General features: G+C 38.1%; 1 long non-coding RNA gene across 1 annotated transcript; it reads right to left on the bottom strand.

Moving 5' to 3' along the window:
- Nucleotides 1-7,277: 7,277 nt before the first annotated feature.
- Nucleotides 7,278-24,822, bottom strand: LOC130416201 (uncharacterized). The gene is made up of 7 exons (XR_008906049.1): nucleotides 24,445-24,822; nucleotides 24,254-24,345; nucleotides 15,326-15,378; nucleotides 14,713-15,065; nucleotides 7,942-8,013; nucleotides 7,569-7,681; nucleotides 7,278-7,440 (listed from the first exon to the last, which is right to left on the bottom strand). It is a non-coding gene; the product is annotated as an uncharacterized LOC130416201 (long non-coding RNA).
- Between the last annotated feature and the right edge of the window lie 1,311 nt (nucleotides 24,823-26,133).

The raw sequence follows: 26,133 nt of genomic DNA, 5'->3' as shown, positions 1-26,133 counted from the left end.
ATCAATACAGATAAGAGAATAATTTGCAGCCGTTTATAGTCAAGCATGTTACTCTCACAAAAAGAACAGTCCATTGGAAGAATCATTATTCACAATGGGAAGTGTGGATGGGCCTGTCATTGCTGAAATTGAACCGAAAAAATAACAAAGCTATTGTATTCCTTTTATCAAAACCATGTTGGTAAAAATGAAAATACCTAAAAATAAAAAGCTTTGATTGTGCTCTACTTGAAGAAAATTGAAAGGTTTGTTTCATGTGTTGTTTACTTTTACAAAACCAATATTATGGTGTTAATCCAAATGTCTCTCATAAGGGGTCATTTGATGCGGCTAAAACAAACAGTATTGTTTGCTTTATATGTAATGCAATGTGTATACATGATTTAAAGTTAAAAACACTTTATTTTCCACATATCGTGCATGTTTGTCTCTCCTTTTTGCTCCGCCTCTCTTAAACGAGCGGATATTTTACAAAGCTCATTGCTCTTGAAAAGCAAGGTGTGCTATGATTGGCCAGTTCACTTGTACGTAGTGATTGGTCGAATACTGCAAGCATGTGATGGAAATGTAACACCTCTTACCATATTTGGAAAATCTGGTTCTAAATCAATAGTACTGACAGGTACGCCCAGATTACTTTTGAGGGGGGAAAATTGTTACAAAATGACGTAGATTCGTCAGGGTGTGGTAACATGAGACATTTCAGGCTGGTCTGGGTGAGCATTCGCTTCTAGATAAAATACATCTTTTTTTTTTACACTTAAGTTTTTGCAATTTTATGTGTTTTATACATGCATTGGCAACTTATAACACACCAAAGGCACAGAAAAACACGTATTTATGGCAAATCACACTTTAAAATTGTTTCGCTTGTCATTACATAACAAAACGGTAGTTGTGGGATATGAACCTTAAACGTAAGATGCCAGCCACCTGCTGTTGAAAAGGAACAGTAAAAGAATTATGTCACATGATCACATCAATATGGTGTACGATGGCCGATCACATTAATACTACACCCATTCAGGCAAAACCGTAAGTACGTGCGGTTTAAACAGTCAAATCTCAATTGTTAAAGCTTATTGGAATGTACTTTAAGAAACTTTGATAAAGTAGCTGCGTCTTCGAAGGCTGCATGTGTCCTTTGGAGATCACATTTTACAGCCTCGGCTGCAAATGGCATTAAAATTTATTTAAAAAAAGCAACTGTTACATTGGGTAAGTGACACAATGTCTTTTAAAGATAAATATATACAAATGTTATAATGTGTTTTAACTGAAATAAGTTTGTATAAAACCTCTTGTCCCTCGTACACCTCCGCAAATGCCTGAGGCGTTTGTTGTTGAAGCGCATGCCGTTGTGCTATTATTCAGGCTCATGCGGTGTACATGGGACCATAATCTAGCAGCAAAAAATAAAAGACCGTTTTACTGCAGGGTAAAACTAATGTAATCTAAATCCCTTCGACAAAATAATTGAGTAGGAAGATTTTAACATTGCAATATACCCTGTGAGATAGTACAACCAGTTTAAATTAAACACACAAAATATGTTTACAACTTAAATATTTTGTCGAATTTTTTTACTTGCATAAGTGAAACATGTAGGATTCATTTAAAGTGCAATACCACGAAATTGTACTACCAGTTTTAAGTTAATATGTATAATGATTTAACAACAAAAAGACACTATTCAATTTCAAAAGCAGTATAAAATAAACGGGTAGGAAGATTTGTAAGTGTAAAAAATTACGTAATATCGATGTGCACATGCTTGGTAGGATAATTTGATCGGTCTGATGAAATTTCAGGACAATGGTGCTACCTATAGGCAGAGCAAACCGTTGCTTGGAGCCAAACTGTGCGTTCAGAATGTTGTTGTCGAGAGCGTTAAAAAGGCTCTGGCCATCCTGCTATCAACGATGTAGCAAGAGATTGAAATCTTAACTTGTATTTAAAGGGGTTGCTAAGCAAACAAGCTTGTTGATCTTGTGCAGATTGACCACAAGAAGTTGATTGGTGGAACTAATGTGGGCGGAACTAAAGTTTTTTGGGCTGTGTTTTTTGGAATCCTGTGAAGAAATGATTGGTTGCCTCCGAACTGCATCATAGCTCTTACTACAAAGTTGACCTGATTTAAATTATCCTTGATGTTGTCAAGTTTGGCACTTTGACGTTTGTGGTGGTCTGAACGGATAGTAAGTCTTGGAGGTGCCGTTTCAATAGAATGCAACAATAAAAACATCTGTATTTTAAAATACACAGTAGAATAGATTCATCATAAACAAAACATGATGAATAATTACAGTTTCAAGATTATGACGATTATTATGCATAGATTAATTGTTACATTTTTACAAGCCCTCACAAAAATGTTACTTGGCTGCCATAAAAAATAATGAATAAATAATTATGTCTAGTTCTTAGTTTGCTTTTTTACCTATGTAATATTAATAAATTAGTTTAGAATACCATAAAAATTTAAATTTACTTCTTATAATAATGATAGTCAATCGGTTGATCTAATTATGAGCAATAGCACAATTAAATGTAATAAACCAAACACACAATTAAAATAGTGCTTTTACGGTGTTTCACGTTGGTCTTAGTATAGTTATTAGATAATGAAACTGAATAATCGAGTCAAACATAAAGTTATAAAACATTATAGTCTTTATAGTCTTATAAAATTTACATGTAGATTAAACCATTATTAATTTATTAAAGTTGATCATGCAGCAACAGTAAGTGTATTTTGTTTTTTGTTGTTTGATGAGCATTAAAACAAATGTATTTATTATGCTGTTGTCCGTTCTTGTCCAATGCACTATTAGATTAAATGACATTTTGCTCTGTTTTTTTATGTTGCCTTAAAAGCCTAACTGTCACTGAATTGGCGTTGATTGTAAATGCACTTGTAAGATTGACTGTTTGGTCTTTCTGCCATTGTTAATCTAGTGTATTGTGGCCTCTTTGTGTCTGATAAACACGGCTCTTTAAGCTGATGTACCACTGGTGCAACTTTATCATTTTGTGCAAGTGGCAATGTTTTCGTTCTCTGCAGCATAAATATGCCGCGTAACATGAATAATTAACTGTGTCGTTTTAATTTTGTATTCTTTAAAGTTTCAATGATGTCTAAATGTTTTTTTTTTTCTTTTTCTTAAATATAATTTAAGAAATCTATCTTCTGTTTAATAGCCTGTGTTTTATTTTGGTACATTAATATAATTCTAGGTATTTTTATAAACATGATGTATTTATGCTCTTGTGGTACATGTTATACATTTTTTTTTTCTGTTAGGTTGGTTTGATTGAGGTTCGCGTATATCATGTCAAAGCTGGTACAAAGATGGTGGATGTCCGGGGTTCGAATTCGGAGACTCAGACATGTTGTGTTAAAGACATGACCTGAAGCATAGATGTCAAGTTGTTGGAGGATCAAATTGGAATGCTGCAGTCTGGTTACTGTTATCAAATGTGGAATTTGGCAACACGTGAATTTGGAGGATCTCTGTATCTTACAACAACAACTTCTACAGAATTTAAAGAAGTAGAGTGGGAAGGTGAAGCAATGTCATACCCAGCAGCTGAAGTTGAGGAGGAAGCAATCACTACGTTAACAGACCAAATCACGCAAGCAGAGATTGTGGTGTCCAGAAGGTGCACAAAGTGTCATGCCTGGCAACGTAACTTTAACACCAAACAACAATTTCACCGTTTTGAAAGGTGTGGATTCCTGCAGAAATCTGAAATATAACAACGTACAGCAAGTGGCAGATTGGTGTTTATAGAATGTTTAGATGAAATGGACTTTGCTGTGTCTGATTTTGTTATTAAGAAGTACTTGAAACAAGAGGGATTCTTGATTTGCTCGCAGAAGGGCAAAATATTGAGGAACATTTTCTCTCTGTAGACAGTTAGAAACTGCTAATAGAGAGTGACGGGGTTGTTTCAATCGATAAAGTCATTGAACCTGGAAGTGGAGCAGTAGCCCAAATGGTGGTGTCAGCTGAGGAGGAACTTGCTGGTGGTATTGCAGCAATTCAGACGGATGTGGTTAAATGTTTGCAATACCAGATTCTCATATATAGTGATGTTCATAATTTTGTTGTTTTAGTAACAAATGTTGGTTTTAAATTTCAAAAGTTGCATTTATTAGTTTAGTAAAAACAATAGTTGTGAGTTTTGCAATAAGGTTGTGTATTGTGAAGGTTTCATTTGTGTTGTATCCTGTTCTGAAAGCACTAGAATTGTTAAGAAACGTGATTGTTGTAATCTAAGGAGAATTTTATTTTATGGGGGAAAAAATTGAATGGAAAACATTTGTTTTATAGTCAGAGGATTCTTTGTTTTGTAATAGTATTTTGTGTTCACGAAGAAAAAGTATTTTTTTCATTGGGTAGTAGTGCGAGACTTATTATTATCATTATTATTACAGATCTTTGTCTTTGTTCTTATCTTGTTGTTATATTTAAAGTTTCTTACAGTTCATTAATATCACTTTTGGTTATTTTTGTATTGTGTAATACATTTTGTTTTTCAGGGTTTACATTGAGTACTGTGGTTAAAAACAAGGTTAATATTTATCTGTCTGCCTCGTATTATCTCTAGAAGCCACTGATAGGCCAATTATAAATAAAATACAGTTGACTATAAACACTCTTTAAAAACTGTTGGGTTGTTATTTTTAACTAATAGATGGTTAAAACATATTGGGTCTTTTTGTTGGGATATCACTTCCTGTTTTACTTCTTATTACAGCAGCATTTTCATGATGTAGTAACTAGGTGGCGCGTATTTTGTTATCACAGATAGTGTGTTTTAGTTTTTTAACCGGAAGACAAAGGATCCACCCTTACGGAAAAGTCACATGAATTTCACATGTGAAATTTCATGTGGGGAAACATGTTAAAATCCCATCAGAACATTTTAAAATCCCTTGTGAAATGCACATGGGAAATGTGTTTTTGGAACATTTTTTTTGTGAAAGCTGTGTGAAATCCATGTGAAACACATGCACATTCATGAGTGAAACCCATAAGATCACATATGACACATGTGCATTCTCATTTGAAGCCCGTGGGATTACATGTGATCACTCATATAAATAACCATGTGAAGCCCGTGGGATCACGTGTGAAACACATGTAAAACCAATAAGATCGTTTTATTCATGTAAAATTCCATTATTGTTCCATTAACTTAAATTAAATATTAAAGATAAACTCACATGCATACCCTATAATCTGTACAATTACATGAAACAAAAATTGTGCTCACAAATGAAATGCAAATGCATGTGTCTTCAAGTGGGTGCGTGTACAGTACAAAACACCAAGATACCAAGGGCAAGCCATTATATTGTTAAGCTGTTAGTAGTATGCGAAGTGGAGGCTCCATGCTGTGATGTAGAGTGGAAAGACATCTAAACATGACTCACTAAACAACACTGCAAAAGGTACAACATTGAGATTTTATTTGCAAACATCCTTAAAAACTACTGATCATGAAATGAGCTAAAATAACATCTGTGTACAGGTGTGTGTGTGTGTGTGTGTGTAGGAAGGGGGACAGAGAATCCTCGAACATAGTTGGGACTTCAATTTTAACAACTGACTGCATGCATCACACTTTAAAACAGGCAAGTTAAAAAAAAATTAAAACCTGACTGCAAAATATTTAATCTTATTTGAGTTAAACACTATTCATCTATTTTAGCTATCATCAGTTCTTCTTAATTCTTTAACTCATTTTGTGTCATTTCATCCATAGAGATTATGGTCAAAGACCATTCATTCTGAAAAAAAAGTTCATAATGTTTTAAAAAAGTTATTTTTAAGCTTAAAAACTCAACCTGACTATTTTATCTTATTTAATTTTGTATCTATTTTATTTAACATCAGTGCTTCTTGTTTCTTTAACTTTTTATTACTTTCATTCACAGGAGGTCATTGACCAAACATTCTCAAACCAATTCCTTATCTCTTCCGCTGTGAAGGGGTGTGTGACAGCGAGGCTACTCTCAGCCAGTCTTGTCTCTTTGTTCCAAGGTTACCTCAGGATGCAGTTCATGCCCAGACCTGATGGCAGAGCTGAGAATGGAAAGCGGTGACCTGACAAGAGCTAAGAGGATAGAGCTGGATAAAGGACGCGACAACTTTGTTCTTCCTACAACATTTCAAATGCTATTAGATTGTTAATGATAATCTTAAATCCTTAATTTTTATTAAGCCTTGTTGTGCAAGCACTGTTGAGCTTGTGCTGAGGCAGCAGCTTTTGCCAGAGGGGAACTGGAATCCCCTGGTTGGGCCTGGATTCCCCTGAGGTTTTTTTTCTCGATGGGAGTTTTGGGTTCCTCACCACCGTTTGCATATTGTTTTGCACTATCTGCCTGGCCGGGGGGGCTGCTTTAGAATTCATACTTGTTTTCAATGTGTCTCATGTACAGCTGCTTTGTAACAATGAAAATTGTAAAAAGCGCTATATAAATAAAGTTGAGTTGGCATTACAAACATCTTTTATGATCAACAACAAAGGGTCATAAATGTACACACGGTGCACGATCAAGGGGTCATAATCATAAAACACAGCAGGGGGCCATAAATTAGGGTAATAAATCACAATTCTTGACTCACGGTGTATAATATCTTCTTCTTACACACCTTGCTACTATTTGCTACAGAATCATTTGCTTTTCACCGCGGATAAGCCGTAGTTCAGTTAAAACCGTACAGTTACACACTCTAGACCTGGTCCATAGCCGCTGCATTTCCTTCATCTATGGTGGAAATAAACTGTTTTGGTGGAATTGCCTTAGATGGAGCTGGGATGGTCAGTCGGTCTGCAGCTGTAGCTGGCGTAATCTCTAGTTGGGGATGGGAATATGTCGATCATCTAACATTATTATTATAATGCACGTTCATGTTTTTTTGCATGATGAGCAAAACAGGTTTTTTTTAAGAATGAAATACAGAACGAACAAAAGATTTATAAAGTTTTATATATGCTCCATTAAGATAATATGCTCCAGCAACAAACCATCCGGAACCATCAGCTCAGACTGGCCCAGTCTGTACAAGATCTTGATCCCCAGTCAGTGAAAAAGTGGCCTACATTAAAAAACTACTAAACAAGAGAATTTCACAACTCACAGGCAGCATATTAAAATGTTCAAAACTTTGTATACCAGCCATGATAACTCCTGTGAACAACTGCGTAGATGTTCATCTATCATGTGAAAAAAGTGTTCAGTAGAAGAATACACGAAGTTCACTGTTAGATTAAACTCTTTATTTCAGTAAAAATAACCTCAATAATTATAGAAGAGGTATAGTCAGTAGTCTGTTCTCCGCATGTCTCCGCAAATATGCGTTGCTTCTGCCGCAGCTGCTGACGGGGTCGTGGTCTCCTCTTCAACTTCTTCTTCCGAGAGGCCGCCTGAGTGAATGTGAATGTTTAATATAGAAAAGTTCTGATCAAACAGTTAAGATTATTATTGGATGAAACAGCTTTCGGAGAGATAGAATGATAACAAGAGGATTGGAGTAGAAGGATGGACGTGCTACCTAAGTGACATGAGAGTCTGAGAATCGGCCTTGCAGAGTTTGCTGATGTTTGCTGCTGATTTGTCTGCGTTCACATCCCGGTCACATGTGACAGCCCCCCCAGCCGTCTGCTCCTGCACTCACAAATAAACACTAGCACACAGCCACAGAAACCGACATGTAGCCGTGACAACGACCACTTAGACACATCAGAAAAAAAGCTACCGATAACACATGTGAACTGATGTGTGACAGAGAGTCACAGTACAGTGGATTCAGTTCAGTGATCATAATCATTGTGTCATTTATATCTATATGTTGTGTTTCTGTACTATTAGTAACATATTAGTAAGTCAAATGTATACTTGTGTCATAATCAAAAATGTGTACGTACCACAGCTGTAGAGTCCAGTGCTATAGACTCATCTGAACTTCTGTTCATATCCACTGTTAACACATCTCCACCCTACACACACATTACACAAATATGTGAAAATATCTAATTAACTGTATTATTATTGGGAAATATCCTGACAATAAAAGGACTGATGACAGAATTATGGATAATGTAATTCCTCACTGAGGTGTTAATCATGACATTTTAAATAAAGCTCAAAACTCACTGAAATCTAATGAAATGAACAGCAGCAGAAATGCAGCAGCAGCCCAACTGATCAATAGCCTAAATAATCTTTGCATATTATAAAATAAATGCTCAGAAATGTTATATTGTGTATGCGGCGCATTCAGTCACTCATTTTCGTGTCCCGTCCTTCACTTATCTATAAGTGCTTCCGCCCCCAAAGACGTAATTCGCAGGTAAGAGGTGAAGGACCGAAAGAGCAGACGAGTGAAGCTCTCAATCTTGCAACTGAAATAAATATGCAGAATACAAGAATTTTCCCGGATAAGGTAAAAAAACAGCAAACATAACGAAATGTGTTTGTGTGTATTCTATGAATGTGAAACTTACGAAGGAAACATGTGTTTAAACTTTAAGCACTGAACTATTGTATAAAGCTCTCTAACAATACTGCAAAGCATTCAAAACGTTATACATGAAGATAAATGCTATTTATTTGTCAGTTTATATTGATAGAAGCCAAACGTGCATCAAATTAGCTTTCATGAAGAATAATAACTAAAAGCCTTCAGGTGTCACAGGTTGTAGAGATGCACGTGCCCAGAGAGTCAGAGCACAAAATACTAAACTTGAAATTTCTCTTTCACCCCTTCTGATACTGAAACGGACAAATAAACACAAAATAATGTCAAAATTCCCATACTAAAAAGAAACCTTATAAAGGTATTTAGTTTTGTGATCAACCAGTGTGTAGTGATTGGTTGAATACTGCAAGCGTTTGACAGAAATGTAACGCCTCCTATTTATTCGGAACATCATGTTCACAAGCAATTTTACTGACAGGTGATAAAATGTAATGGGTACTTCCTCATTTCAATTCAAGGTCGAATCTGATACAGAAAATGAAGATGATCAAGCTGATACATTAACTTTGCCACCGTAACTTCTGCAGGATGTAAAGGATTGGTAAGTTTTTATTTTTTTATATTAGGTTAAATAGGTAAAAACTATAGCTTACTGTATTACCATTTATCAGGGTTTTAGATTTAAGACTTTTAAAGACCTTTTCAATAGTGCAGAATGATATTTAAGACCAATTTCATGGCAACAAATTTGCACATATCAAGTCCAACAAACACCCACCCCCCGAACATGTTATCTGTTGGTTCCGGCTATTTTGTTCTGTGTGACAAACAGAGACGTACATGATTTCTAAAAGAAAATAAAATCTTTAGGTTGTTGGTTCGATTGCATTTCTAAGACCTTGGAAACATGGAGTTAAGACATTTTACAGTTTTTCTCCATTGGTTCGGCTCATTTCTAGAAACAGAAATTACATTCTCAAAACAACATGGACAAACCTACTAAACCACATGTCAACTGTTCACAACAGAATTGAATTTCTCGTTAGTTTCATCAAATTGCAAATTTCTAAGTTAATGTGTGAATGTCTCAGTACATCTTTGAAATGATTAAGTACAGGTTGCCTACATTTAGCACAATTTCCAAGTGATTAGATCTTGTTGATCTAAACTGATTGTTGATTCTCAGTCTAATGGTTGTTCGCTCCAAAGCGTGTCAGCGTCATTTCATTGTATAAGTCATCACATGCACAATAGTGTGTTCAATTGTCAAAATTAGTCAAGAACATAATACCATGAATACCATATATGAATCCCTTGGAAAATTTTATTGATTACAGCAGGTGAAAGTAGAACTTGACTAATGAAGGAAGACTTTCACACATCTCAGATGACCCGTCAGGTGCTGTCCATGACTGTGAATGCTGCCAAACATGTATGTTAAGAGCTTGACCGTGCAGGACCAGTGTAATTTCTGAACATGGAGGCACCTGGCCAAGTAAATGAACAAGGGCAACTGCCTGCTCGAGGAAGAGGAGTAAGGGTGCGTTGTGGTGGAAAAGGGGGAAGAGGCAGGGGAGCACCAAGACACCATGCTGTCCCAGATAAAATTCGGTCCACAATTATAGACCATATCATCGACCGTGACCTCACAATGGCAGAGGTAGGTCACCGAGTGCAGCCTAATGTTCCTTTTTCTCCGCTTGGAGGTAGAGAGTGTATGAGCATCGGGCTCAAGATCAGAGGTCACTCCTCCATGCAATGGACACTGCGTGTGAGGATATTACAGGAGATCAGTGTAGGGGACGGTTGAGACATGCAAGCCGTTTCTTCCCTCGTTGCATCGCAAGAGAGAATATGAGCTGTGATGTGGACTAGGGCTGTGCAGTATGGATAAAAAAAATGAATCTCGATTTTTAAATCAATTTGGGAACTTGAAGCAGATTTGAAGTTCTAAATCACGACGCGAAAACAAAGAAAATGGTCACGGAGCTATTACAGCAGGTTCCGTTATCTAATTGCACTGCAACAAGAAGAGTGGAGGCATTGGCGGGTGAGTGCCTGTTTAATCTATTATCCGACATAAAGAAAGCAGAAGCCATATCTCTCGCAATAGACTCCTCTTGCGACCGAACCGACATTGAACAGTTGTCTGTGTTTGTCAGATTTTTTGATGGGAAGGATTTCAGCGAAGAGCTGCTTTGTTTGCTGCCGATGCATGGGCGCACAACCGTAGAAATACTTTTTAACGAACTAACAGAATTCTTTAAAAAGAATGAATTGGATTTGAGCAAAGTTGTGTCTGTCGTTACTGATGGGGCTCCCTCGATGGTTGGACATCACAGAGGCCTGATAAGCAGACTAGCTGCTGTCAGCCCGACACTTGTGGCATTTCACTGCATAATTCATAAATCGGTGTTGTGCGCCAAATTGTCTGTAAAAATTAAAGAGACGATGGATACTGTGACGAGGCTGGTAAACTTTATTCGCGAGAGCTCGAGTCTGCAACATCGTCTTTACTGGAGGAAATGTCTGCAGAACAGCGCAATCTTTTGCTGCACAACGATATCCGGTGGCTAAGCAAAGGTCGTGTGCTGGAGAGAGTGTGTGACTTACAAAATGAACTATGTACATTTTTAAGTAGCATCCAAAGTCAGAAAGCAGAGAATTTTTTGAGGTTTTGAACGACAGCACAGAGATGGGATACGTGCGTTTTTTGAGCGATATCATGTCTCATCTAAATCAGCTTAATTTGCAATTGCAAGGCAAGAACCACACTATTGCAGACATGCACAAAGCTGTTGAAGCTTTCCGCTTACAACTGACTCTATTTGAACGGGATCTTCAAGGAAGAAAGCTACACTTTCCACATTTGCAACAGCATTGCGAGAAACGGCATATGCGAGAAGACCCGCTAATGCCCGACTTCGTCACGAGACTGGCAGATCATTTCAAGGAGCGATTTGAGAGCTTTAACTTGTCGAGTGAACTACTTCTCTTCCTAAGACATCCATTCTCAGTTCCAGCAAGATGGACAGTGGACTGCTGAGGCTAAAAGCTTGATCCCATGCGTAGATGAAACATCTTTGCAGCTGGAGATTTTGGAAATGTCAAAGTCTGATTTACTCAGAGAGCAACACAAGGCGTCTAATGTGAATGACTTTTGGACCAAAATTGTTTCTCAAGATAAATTCAAGAACAGCAGAGTCATTGCAATGTTTCTACTTTCAATGTTTCCCTCCACCTACATCTGCGAGTCGTCATTTTCTATAATGAATAACATCAAGAACCAGGATAGAAACAGATTATCCAGTACACATCTTGATCAGTGTCTCAGGATTGCAACAACAGAATATTGCCCCAACATCAGAGGCATTGCTTCAGCTGGTCGCTGTCACTTCTCTCATTGAATGGTGAATAGACATCAGTAATACTATGTCATTTTGATCACCAAAAATTGTAAAAACAATAAAAATATTAATGCTGATAGGTCTAATAATTTATTCTCCTTTTTTCGGAAAGCGAAGGAAATAGATCCAGTGTGGAGATGAACAGAACGTCTTGATATGGATGGAAAACAGGATCCAGATTTTTTTGATTCTGCAACATAATGTTTTTTAGCAATACAAAGTAATGTTTATGTAATATAATGTAACTGTGTGATCTAAACTGAGAAAATAGAACTAATAATTTTTTTTTTTTGTGATTGTAGTAGAGTAGGCGGGGCGAGACCGTGGTTCGAGTCCGGTGAGTAATTGTGAATTAGCGCCAGCTGTGCGCACACCGGCCTCGAACCACGGTCTCGCCCCGCCTACTCTACTACAGTGATTATACAAAATCTTTTATTAGTTCTATTTCCTCAGTTTTGATCACACAGTGATTACAAATTAACAACAGTAAATTGAATAATAATAACAACAATAATAATCGCAGAACAAACATTGTAGTCATCAGATTATAACTGGTGGCCCTTGACTTTCTATTGTTGGTAGAATTTGGCCCTTAGTGAAAACTAATTGAGGAACCCTGTACTGTATTGATGATGCAGTTTACAGTAGTATTCCAGTCACTGTGCAGTGATGCATTATGATTGTGGTTCAGTTACTGTAAGCAAAACAACAATACAATAACATGGGTAACTCACTCTGTAAGGAAAACATAAGGTATACATTACGAATTGAGTGTTGTCCTTTGAATTCTATGTCTAGGATTACAAGACAACCTTGCACTGGTGGCAGAGGAAAACTTCTCGATGAACACCAATAACAAGAGATCTGTAACATGGTCCTAACAAATAATGCCATCACATTGAGACAGTTCCGCGCTGCAATCATACAAGACAATGCCATATTCCAAAATGTCAACTCTATAAGCATCTCCACGATAGACCGGATATTGAAGAAGCATCAGATGACAATGAAGGAAATTTACAGGGTACCATTTGAGAGGAACTCTGATAGAGTGAAAGAGCTGCGGTACCAGTATGTACAAGTAAGTCAGTTACTGGTTGTCCATCATTATAACCTTTTTACAATAAAGCAGTGGTTCCCAAACTTGTTTTGCTTCAGTACCCACTTAACCTGATTTGTGTATCCAGGTATGAAAGTATTTGATTTATCTGACTTCCACAATTCCCCTAAAAACTGCAGTTTACTGTATGATGAAATTATCATTATTATCCTGATTTTGAAGAAAATAACAAACAATAAGAAAAAGGGTCATAGAGCTGCAATTAGTGCCTATGTAATTGTCTGTAACTGTACTGTATGACTCTTCTGTATGACTGATTTGATGGGGTTTTTTTACGCTATTGTAGAGAATAATGGCATTGGAAGGAATGGAGACCCAACACACCCTCGTGTTTGTGGATGAAGCTGGCTTCAACCTGGCCAAGGGCCGAAGACGTTGCCGTAATATTATTGGCCAACGGGCCACGGTGGATGTCCCAGGCCAGCGAGGGGGCAATATAACTATGTGTGCTGCCATATCTGAGAATGGTGTGGCCACTCACATCCCCAGTCTTGGCCAATACAATACAAAGAAGCTCCTCGTCTTCTTGGACCGCCTTCATATTGATTTGATCCCTGAAAATGAGAGAGGTCCCGTAGGGCCTCACATGCCTCAATATGTCATTGTATGGAACAATGTGAATTTCCACCGAGGCCCGCTCATCAGGGCCTGGTTCACTACTCATCCAAGGATGGTCATGGTGTTCCTACCACCTTACTCTCCTTTCCTCAATGCTATGAGTTTTTCTCCGCTTGGAGGTGGAGAGTGTATGAGCATCAGGCTCAAGATCAGAGGTCACTGCTCCATGCAATGGACACTGAGTGTTAGGATATTACAGGAGATCAATGTAGAGAGAATATACGCTGTGATGTGGACGAGAATCTGTGGCCAGACAGACAGCAGCGTGTGGATGGACAGGAGGGTGAGGATGATGGACATGAGGGTGAGGATGATGGACAGGAGTGTGAGGATGATGGACAGGAGTGTGAGGATGATGGACATGAGGATGAGGATGATGGACAGGAGCGGGAGGGTGAGGATGATGGACAGGAGTGTGAGGATGATGGACATGAGGATGAGGATGATGGACAGGAGGATGAGGATGATGCCCAGGAGCGGGAGGGTGAGGACAGCGACGAGTGAATAGCTGTTAGTTGTGAAACTCCAGCTTTATTTACAGCACTCTAGGCTGCATATAGTTTGAATTGTTTTTTATTTGTGTATTTATATTATAGTTTCTGTTTCAAGAAATGAGCCAAAGCATTTGAGAAAAACTGTAATGCTAATTAATGCCTTGTTTTGACATTATGGAATTTAAGACTTTTTAAGACATTTTAAGGATCCGCGGACACCCTGTTTTATATACGATGTTAAAAAGCTCACACTACAGCAGGGAATGGTTACATTATAAAACAACGCGAGCAACATAAAATTACACGAGCGCTTTTGCCCTTCTTGATCAACCAGTGTTAGGCCACATCTCATCGCAACTCAACAAAGACAATAAACACTAAACCCTAAATAAATACTTAATAAAAGACAATATAAACATGACATTTGTTGCCTCTAGTGGAACATTATTACTCATTATTAGGACTCATGTTGTCTTTTTTCACTTGCGCGCATGTCTGCATTTGCAGATCACAAACATACGACAATGTCAACTCACGTTAGTCCCTAACAAAGTGTTTTACAGTGAAAATATACTTACAGGCTGCAAACCGGAAGCGCCAGACTGTCCTTGTAAAGTTTTAATGGTTGGAATAGCCCCACTTTTAACCAAAGCGTTCGTGAAGCAGTCGTCTGGAAATGAGCCGCACAAACTTGAACATTCGGTTTGTACTTTTCTGGAACAAATAAAATTGAACCATTCCTTTTCAGTTGTGTTATTTTGGCTGGGCAAACAAAGGGTCTTTCTTTTTGCAACGAAAGACACAGCGTCTCCACGACATGAGAGTCTGAGAATCGGCCTTGCAGAGTTTGCCGATGGTTGCTGCTGATTTGTCTGCGTTCACATCTCCGTCAAATGTGACACATGGTCTCCTCCTCCTCCTCCGCCTGCTCCTGCACACACAAATAAACACTAGCACACAGCCACAGAAACCGACATGTAGCTGTGACGACGACCACTTAGACACATCAGAAAAAAAGCTACCGATAACACATGTGAACTGATGTGTGACAGAGAGTCACAGTACAGTGGATTCAGTTCAGTGATCATAATCATTGTGTCATTTATATCTATATGTTGTGTTTCTGTACTATTAGTAACGTATTAGTAAGTCAAATTTATACATGTGTCATAATTAAAAATGGGTACGTACCACAGCTGTAGATTCCAGCGCTGTAGATTCATCTGAATATCTGTTCTTATCCACTGCAAATACATTACACAAATATGTGAAAATATCTAATTAACTGTAGACAATAACCAGTGACAACAAATATAAAATTATTATTGGGAAATATCCAGACTATAAAAGGACTGATGACAGAATTATGGATAATGTATACTAGTCAACGTTTGAAGTGGATCAAAACCTTTCATCAAAGTTGTTCTAAATTCAAAATGTGTTTCTTTAACAATTCGTGCATAACATGAAAGTCCGTTATAAGTCTATGTTCTCATTAAAGAAATGTCATCCTTAATGGCTTTTGATGGTCACCAGACATGATTCTTTGTCACTAGGTACCAATTGACCTGTCACAGGTGTCCAAAATTGGGAACTGGTTATCATTTAAGGCTTTTGCTTCATTTGTTGTTTTTTATTCATGACTTGTTTCAGGCATTTGTTAAACCATGCAATTCATGCTTGGTTTACAGTACAGAGATTATTCATCTGCTGACACTTAAATGTGTGACAAGTCAATTCACACCATGTGAGAAATAATCATATCTGGGCATCATTAAAAGTGATGAGGAATGAAATCCCATTGATGACAACATTGATTATACCTAAGTGTTTATACATGAATTTTGAACAATACTTGTTCTTGTCTTAGGACAATATTGATTAACTTTTTTGATCCACTTCAAATGATGACTAGTGTAGTTCGTTACTGAGGTGTTAATCATGACATTTTAAATAAAGCTCAAAACTCACTGAAATCAAATGAAATGAACAGCAGCAGAATAATAACGCCTGTGTGTGCGTATTTGTATTTTAGCATCTACAGGGCTTTAGACTGCGACTAAATGGTCACATTTTAGAGCGACTGCCCAACTGATCAATAGCCTAAATAATCTTTGAATATTATAAAATGAATGCTCAGAAATGTTATATTGTGTATGCGGCGCATTCAGTCACTCATTTTCGTGTCCCGTCTTTCACTTATCTATAAGTGCTTCCGGCCCACATAATTCTCATGTGTTTAAACTTTAAGCACTGAACTATTGTATAAAGCTCTCTAACAATACTGCAAAGCATTCAAAACGTTATACATGAAGATAAATGCTATTTATTTGTCAGTTTATATTGATAGAAGCCAAACGTGTATCAAATCAGCTTTCATGAAGAATAATAACTAAAAGCCTTCAGGTGTCACAGGTTGTAGAGATGCACGTGCCCAGAGAGTCAGAGCACAAAATACTAAACTTGAAAGTTCTCTTTCACCCCTTCTGATACTGAAACGGACAAATAAACACAAAATAATGTCAAAATTCCCATACTAAAAAGAAACCTTATAAAGGTATTTAGTTTTGTGATCAACCAGTGTGTAGTGATTGGTTGAATACTGCAAGCGTTTGACGGAAATGTAACGCCTCCTATTTATTCGAAACATCATGTTCACAAGCAATTGTACTGACAGGTGATAAAATGTAATCAGTACTTCCTCATGTGAATTCAAGGTCGAATCTGATACAGAAAATGAAGATGATCAAGCTGATACATCAACTTTGCCACCGTAACTTCTGCAGGATGTAAAGGATTGTCAAGTTTTTATTTTTTTATATTAGGTTAAATAGGTAAAAACTATAGCTAACTGTATTACCTTTTATCAGGGTTTTAGATTTAAGACCTTTTCAATAGTGCAGAATGATATTTAAGACCAATTTCATTGCAACAAATTTGCACATATCCAGTCCAACAAACACCCACCCCCCGAACATGTTATCTGTTGGTTGGTTCCGGCTATTTTGTTCTGCCCGATAAACAGAGACCTACATGATTTCTAAAAGAAAATCTTAAGGTTGTTGGTTCGATTGCATTTCTAAGACCTTGGAAACATGGATTTAACACATTTTACAGTTTTTCCCCATTGGTTCGGCTCATTTCTAGAAACAGAAATTACATTCTCAAAACAACATGGACAAACCTACTAAACCACATGTCAATTGTTCGAAACAGAATTGAATTTCTCGTTAGTTTCTTCAAATTGCAAATGTCTAAGTTAATGTCTCAATGTATCTTTGAAATGATTAAGTACAGGTTGCCTACATTTAGCACAATTTCCAAGTGATTAGATCTTGTTGATCTAAACATTGTTGATTCTCAGTCTAATGGTTGTTCGCTCCAAAGCGTGTCAGCGTCATTTCATTGTATAAGTCATCACATGCATATAAGTCTGTTCAATTGTCAAAATTAGTCAAGAACATAATACCATGAATACCATATATGAATCCCTTGGAAAATTTGATTGATTACAGAAATTGACAGTCATGTGAAAGTTGAACTTGACTAATGAAGCAAGAGTTTCATACATCTCAGATGACCAATCAAACAGTAAGTTTTGTTAACCAACAGGTGCTGTCCATGACTGTGAATGCTGACAAACATGTATGTTACAGTTTTTCTCAATTGCTTTGGCTCAATTCTCAAATGAAAATTGTATTTTCCAAAACAATAAGATCAGATCCCCGAACAATTAGCTTATTTTTCACATCAGATTGGAATTTCTTATTGATTTGAGCAAATTGCAAATGCTTTGGCACATGTGGTCAAACATTAAGTACAATCGTCTGCAGTTTGCACAAAAAATAATTGCATAGGGCTTGTTGATCAAAACTGATGAGTCAATTCTCACTTAAACTGTCAAACTCCTCACAACTTCTCAATCATTTTTCATCGTGTACACCATCACATTCAAAACAATCCATTCACTTCTCAAAAACTGGTATACACGCATGTAAATTGCATAAATATCTGACATTGATATTGCTTGTAATGTCTGCTACATTGGCAAATTACCTCGAATTGCAATACAATTTGAATCAACCAGTCAACCAATCAACCATTTAACCATTTAACCAATGAAGTTTGGGAGCATATACAGTAAAAAGTAGATTGCCCACAGCACAATCAATACCATTTCTTGACCATGGAGGATTTCCACAACCCTGAACTGCAGCAACATGCTCGTAGAAGACCAATTGGAAGACGTGTAAGAATACGTGGTGATGGTGTTAGAGGAAGACATAACAGAGGAAGAGGTGGAAATAGAAGAGTCAGAGTCTCTGACGAAATCAGAGCCACACTTGTGGATCATGTCATAAATCTGGTTTTACAATGGAAGAGGCTGGTGGAAGAGTGCAGCCTAATGTAAACAGGTCCACAGTGTCATCAATTGTATAAACCTTTCGTAGGGAAAACAGGTAAATATGTATTTTTGTGTTTGTTTTATGTAAAGCATTTTTATAAAAAACAATATTGTAATTGTAAATGAAAGTCTATCTGTACATTCTATAGAACTGCTCAACAACCTTGTATTTAACCATCAGCAAGAACAAGACATTTGCAACATGGTCATAGCCAACAATTCCATCAGGCTAATAGAGATCCAAAGTGCAATCATAAATGACAATTATGTCTTCGCAAACATAGATTCTGTCAGCATTTCCACCATAGACAGAGTTTTGAAAAGACATCAAATGTCTATGAAACAACTCTACAAGGTGCCATTTGAGAGGAATACTGAAAGAGTAAAGGAGCTGCGGTACCAGTATGTCCAAGTAAACTATTGGTGTGCACTTACGTAATGAGTTTTACCGTACTTCTAAGATGCCTGTATTATGTAATTACTGTAAAGTTTTAGAAACCCATAATACTGTAAGAGAAAACATTTACTGAACTCTAGAATAAAAAATTCACTTTATTTTGTTTCTGTGTTTCTTCGTAGAGAATCATGGAGTTAGAAGGACATGAAACAACCCATATTCTTGTTTTTGTGGACGAGGCCGGGTTCAATCTGTCCAAAGGGCGGAGACGTGGTCGCAATCTCACTGGACACCGAGCCACAACTGACACCCCAGGCCAACGTGGGGCCAATATTACAATGTGTGCTGCCATTTCAGAGAATGGAGTGAGCACGCACATTCCACACATATACTATAACCCTATATGGACCCTATAAAACCCAACTGCTCCTGGCCTTCCTAGACACACTTTACACAGACCTGATTCCAGAACAAGAAAGAGGTTTAGTGAGACCACATTGGCCTAATTATGTTGTTGTCTGGGATAATGTCAGCTTCCACCGAACCAACATTGTTAGGGAGTGGTTTGCTGCACATGAAAGGATAACAGTGGAGTTCCTTCCACCATACTCTCCATTCCTAAACCCAATAGAAGAGTTTTTTTCTGCTTGGAGGTGGAAAGTATATGATCATAGACAAGGCCTGCACGATTAATCATTTTTAAACCGAAATCGCAATTTGAAGGGATGCGATGTTCAAATCGCAAAAGCTGCGATTATTTCGATTAAGGGCTTTAAATATGATAAAATACACCTACGTAGTATTTCACAGTTTCCTTCTGCAATTTTACGTTTAACCAATAGGGGACATTTTAACGCTGTACATGCTTTTGAATTAGCAAAGAACGTCATTTGGAAAAGATGAGCGCGAAAGGGAGCAGCAGTTAAAAATACGCAACAAAGTAATGTTATGTCTGCTGAAGCGCAAAGTCCTGCAGCAGCAAACTACTTGATACCTAAAAGAACAAGCAACGCTTATGTTTGGAACTATTTTGGATTTCAAACTCATATATGATGTTCTTCCAAAGCAAGTGCTTTGTAAAACATGCCGAAAGTCTGTGTCGACCTCGCGAGGCAACACAACCAATCTCTATCAACAACTGCAGAGGTATCACAGACTATTCTATGACGAATGCAAGGCCAACCGATTTGGATGCCAGACGGGCGGAGCAAATAACGGCTTTAATTACTAAAATGATCGCTAAGGATTCGCTTCCGATCAGCTTTGTCGAAGGAGAGGGCTTTAAAAATGTGTACCTCCCGAGTTTACTGTTAGTCTAGAAAAACGATCACTGCCAGTCTGGAGAAACTTTTTCATGACAATAGAAACTGAAGCCTTTTGAGCTGTTAATTCATTAAATCCTTCCGGACTGTTAATAAATGCCGTCATACGGTTAATACGTTTTATCGCATGTCTGGTCTAAAATATTTATGCCTTTATTATATTTTCCTTGATCAATCACCCTGCTGTTTTTTTGTTGGTATAAATGTGCATACTCATATTTTACAAGGAAATGTCGTAGCATTATGAGCGGTTGAAGCTGATCGACGTACTGTTAATAAGTGCTGTCTTTCGGTTGTTAATATATTAATGTTTCAGTGCGTTACCTTAATGTTTAGCTTGATGTAAGATTGCCTATTCCATAATAAATAAAGCAGTGTGTCGTCACAGTTTTAAAGTGGTCTCTCTCTCTCCGTTTATGTGCGTGCAATTCTGTAATTGCGTCCATATGGGGGAGGGGTGCGAATTTTGAATAATCTTCGAATAGTTCTCATCGATCTTCTAATATTATTTTTGCCTTAAATGCCCATCCCTAGTTTATACTTGTTAGTTTAACTATTTAAAATACTGTTGTTATTCTCTTAATTTGTCATGACATTTTTGCATGTCTTTCTTTGATGCATGCTGTTAAAACAAAAACAACAAACCTAGCTCTTTTTATTTGAAATAGTAGTCAAATTGCATTTTAAATCGCAATTTTGGTCAGAAAAATCACAATTAGATTTTTTCTTCAAATCGTGCAGTCCTATCATAGACCACAAGATCAGATGTCTCTGTTGGATGCCATGAATGCTGCATGTGAGGACATCACAGCTGATCATTGCAGGGGATGGGTGTCATGATTCCACCTCACCTTGTCAGGTATTTCTTGTTCTAGAGGTGGAATCATACAGGATCCTCTGTTTCATGTGGGGAGAGACATTTTGACCTTGTGGCTTTCAATACTCTCCCCGAGTCTCGTCTGTGTCCCCGCCCTTTCAGTCTCGTTAGCCTTCCCTTAGTGTTTGATATGTGTCACCTGGTCCCTATTAATTATCGTGTTTGTTCCCCATTAAGAGTCCTCATGTTTCTTTGTCCTGGGCTCGTGCATTGTAAGCTGTACTTGTAACTGTTGGTCCTTGCAGTTGTTTTGCTTTGTGCTGTGTTAGAGTCTGTTCCTGTTCCTGTTCCTGTGAATGCCTTTTTGCCTTATGCTTGTTTCCTTGTTCCTGTTCCCTCGTGTATAGTAAGTGTCAGTTTAGTGTTTGTCTCAAGTGTTTGTTTTCTTAGTTTAGTTGTAAGTCAGTGTCCTAGTCCTTGTTTAAGTTTATATATTATCCTGTCCTGTTTTCCCCCTCGTGGGTTTTTGTTTTGCCGTTTGGTCTTGTTATATATATAATAAATCTGTTAACCCCTTCATCCACTGCCTGTCTCTGCCTGCATATTGGGTTCTCCCTGCATTGTCTTCCTTGCAGATCCTGATAATGGGTGCGGCATTCAAGGAGATTTTTTCCCCGGTGCATGACAATGGAAAACATAAGATGTGATGTTGATGAAAATCTTTGGCCTGACCAACAAGAGCGACAGGATGTCCAAGAAGAATAGTTAGTTTTTCATGGAGGTTATTTTGTAGTTATTTACTATTGTATTTTTGTTGTAACATACCATTAGAAATATGAAATGTACAGCAATTGGACAAGCAAGATTTCAGTTTACATGTAATACACACACAAACATAAATGTACTGAATAAATCAAAATGTTCATTTACTTTTTTTTCTGTGTACCATTGACTCTTCTCAATTTTTTTTTTTATGAAACCTTTATTTCCATGGGTGACGGTCATGGTGAAAAAACAACTAAACATTTTGACCAGTGTGGCTCACACGATGACAAAAGTACTTTATATTTTGGTGGCCTTGGCCAAATTACTGACAAGATAACTAGGTTTTGAAGCATGAATTAAATGTTTTGGGTGAGTAACTTCATTTTGCACACATGCAATAAAGTTCTAAGGTTCCAGCAAACAGTTGTGACATTTGCACTCACAGTTTAGAGAATGTTAAGACTGTTGCGAAAAATGTGCCAAAGCAATTGAGAAAAACTGTAAGAGCTTGACCATGCAGGACCAGTATAATTTCTGAACATGGAGGCACCTGGCCAAGAAAATGAACAAGGGCAAATGCATGCTCGAGGAAGAGGAAGAGCAAGGGTGCTTGGTGGTGGAATAGGGGGAAGAGGCAGGGGAGCACCAAGACACCATGCTGTCCCAGATGAAATTCGGTCCACAATTATAGACCATATCATCGACCGTGACCTCACAATGGCAGAGGTAGGTAACCGAGTGCAGCCTAATGTTCCTTTTTCTCCGCTTGGAGGTAGAGAGTGTATGAGCATCGGGCTCAAGATCAGAGGTCACTCCTCCATGCAATGGACACTGCGTGTGAGGATATTACAGGAGATCAGTGTAGGGGACGGTTGAGACATGCAAGCCGTTTCTTCCCTCGTTGCAGCGCAAGAGAGAATATACGCTGTTATGTGGACGAGAATCTGTGGCCAGACAGACAGCAGCGTGTGGATGGACAGGAGGGTGAGGATGATGGACAGGAAGGTGAGGATGATGGACATGAGGGTGAGGATGATGGACAGGAGGGTGAGGATGATGGACAGGAGGGTGAGGATGATGGACAGGAGGGTGAGGATGATGGACAGGAGGGTGAGGATGATGCCCAGGAGGATGAGGATGATGCCCAGGAGCGGGAGGGTGAAGACAGCGACCAGTGAAGAACTGTTAGTTGTGAAACTCCAGCTTTATTTACAGCACTCTAGGCTGCATTTAATTTGAATTGTTTTTTATTTGTGTATTTATATTACACTTTACTATGGTGTATACATTTTCTTTTTACTCTTATGTATTGACGTAACTTTATGTGTGTGAAAGATAATGATTAAAATGTGTGATGTCAAACCTTGGAGGCTACTCTTACCCTAAAATCCTATTTCTTTTTTTTTCAGTTTTATACACAATTGCATTCTGTTAGCTAGACAAAAAACAGAACAGTAACTATTGTCAATGAAGGAATGGGCCAAGACTGAAAGGTGGACATGAGCGATGTTTCAATGGTCCTCTGCCATAGTGACAAAACATCTAAATATTTTGACTTTATGATATAGTGCTTACACAATGCCAAAGGGGTGAAGCATTTTGGGGGCACTGACTGTTTAAATGAGAAGTTAATTTAGTTTTGACACATGAGTGAGGTATGAGTTTTTGCAGGTGAACCATGGTGTTGTGCCGAAACATCCACGTTATTTTGGCAAAAGCAGCAAGAGTGTTGAGAGCGTCCGGTCTGTTTCAAGAAATGAGTCAAAGCATTTGAGAAGGATCTTTGTCATTTTCGTGGCACTGACTCTTTATTTGGGAAAGGAATTAAGTTTTGAGGCATGAGTGAAAAGTTTTGGGAGAGATATTAGCTTTTGCAAGTGATGAATAGTGTTGTGCTGAACTGTAAGACTGTTTTGCCAAATGATCTTAGAATTTTGAGAATGTAGTTTCTGTTTCAAGAAATGAGCCAAAGCATTTGAGAAAAACTGTAATGCTAATTAATGCCTTGTTTTGACATTATGGAATTTAAGACTTTTAAGACATTTTAAGGATCCGCGGACACCCTGTTTTATATACGATGTTAAAAAGCTCACACTACAGCAGGGAATGGTTACATTATAAAACAACGCGAGCAACATAATAAAATTACGCGTGCGCTTTTGCCCTTCTTGATCAACCAGTGTTAGGCCACATCTCATCGCGACTCAACAAAGACAATAAACCCTAAATAAATACTTAATAAAAGACAATATAAACAAGACATTTGTTGCCTCTAGTGGAACATTATTACTCATTATTAGGACTCATGTTGTCTTTTTTCACGCGCACGTCTGCATTTGCAGATCACAAACATACGACAAAGTCAACTGACGTTAGTCCGTAACAAAGTGTTTTACAATGAAAATATACTTACAGGCTGTAAATCAGAAGCTCCAGACTGTCCTTGTAAAGTTTTAATGGTTGGAATAGCCCCACTTTTAACCAAAGCGTTCGTGAAGCAGCCGTCTGGAAATGAGCCGCACAAACTTGAACAGTGTTGTAAATATAATTGAACCATTCGTTTTCAGTTGTCTCAATTTAGCCGGGCTAAACAAAGGGTCTTACTTTTTTTAACGAAAGACACAGCGTCTCCACGACATGAGAGTCTGAGACTCGACCTTGCAGAGTTTGCTGATGTTTGCTGCTGATTTGTCTGCGTTCACATCCCTGTCACATGTGACATCCCCCCCAGCCGTCTGCTCCTGCACACACAAATAAACACTAGCACACAGCCACAGAAACTGACATGTAGCCGTGACGACGACCACTTAGACACATCAGATACACGGTGACGATAACACATGTGAACTGATGTGTGACAGAGAGTCACAGTACAGTGGATTCAGTTCAGTGATCATCATCATTGTGTCATTTATATCTATATGTTGTGTTTCTGTACTATTAGTAAAGTGTAATAGTCACATTTATACATGTGTCATAATCAAAAATGTGTACGTACCACAGCTGTAGATTCCAGCACTGCAGATTCATCTGAATATCTGTTCATATCCACTGTTAACACATCTCCACCCTACTCACACATATATCAAGTATGGAATAGTTTATTTTCTACAGTATTGATGATGCAGTTTACAGTAGTATTCCAGTCACTGTGCAGTGATGCATTATGATTGTGGTTCAGTTACTGTAAGCAAAACAACAATACAATAACATGGGTAACTCACTCTGTAAGGAAAACATAAGGTATACATTACGAATGGAGTGTTGTCCTTTGAATTCTATGTCTAGGATTACACGACAACCTTGCACTGGTGGCAGAGGAAAACTTCTCGATGAACACCAAGAACAAGAGATCTGTAACATGGTCCTAACAAATAATGCCATCACATTGAGACAGTTCCGCGCTGCAATCATACAAGACAATGCCATATTCCAAAATGTCAACTCTATAAGCATCTCCACGATAGACCGGATATTGAAGAAGCATCAGATGACAATGAAGGAAATTTACAGGGTACCATTTGAGAGGAACTCTGATAGAGTGAAAGAGCTGCGGTACCAGTATGTACAAGTAAGTCAGTTACTGGTTGTGTCATGGTTCCACCTCTCCTTGTCAGGTATTTCTTGGTTTAAAGGTGGAATCATACAGAATCCTCTGTTTCATGTGGGGAGAGATATTTTTGACCCTTGCGGTCTTCCATACTCTCCTCAAGTCGCGTCATTGCCCAACCCTCCTGTTTCCTAGTTTGTGTTAATTACCTTCCCTATAAAGAGTCCTCATGTTTCTTTGTCTCGTTGCTCGTGCATTGTTTGAGGTACATGTTCTTGTACTCGTTCCTGTTAATGTTATGCCAAGTTGTTGTTCCAGTTTCCTGTTTCCAACGTGTCTTAGTAAGTGTTAGTTTATTGTGTCAAGTCTTTGTTTTCTTAGTTGAGTTAGTCCGTGTTCTTGTGTTGTTTTAGTTTACCCAGTCTTGTTTTCCCCATAGTGGGTTTTGTTTTGCCTTTTTGTCTTTGTTAAATAAATACATTTGTTAACCCCTTCATCCGCCTTGTCGTCTGCCTGCACTTGGGTTCTCACGCCATGTCTCACACCAGAGCTCATGACAGAATGCACGAGCCAGACAGAACCCAGCAGGCAGAGAGTTCCACCTCCTTGGCGGCTCTACGTTGCCGCCAAGCGCACGTACTATACGGCCTCCGGCAGAAGGGGTCCGACATAAGGGACTTTGCCTGGGAGTTCCTAGCCTCTGCGGGCAATTCAGGGTTCACCGAGGCGGAACTCAAAGTCAT

This window comes from Triplophysa dalaica, unplaced genomic scaffold (genome assembly GCF_015846415.1).
Source record: "Triplophysa dalaica isolate WHDGS20190420 unplaced genomic scaffold, ASM1584641v1 Contig1, whole genome shotgun sequence".
Lineage (NCBI taxonomy): Eukaryota > Metazoa > Chordata > Actinopteri > Cypriniformes > Nemacheilidae > Triplophysa > Triplophysa dalaica.
Note: the sequence above shows the minus strand (reverse complement) of the source record. Positions and strands in the feature narration are given on the sequence as shown.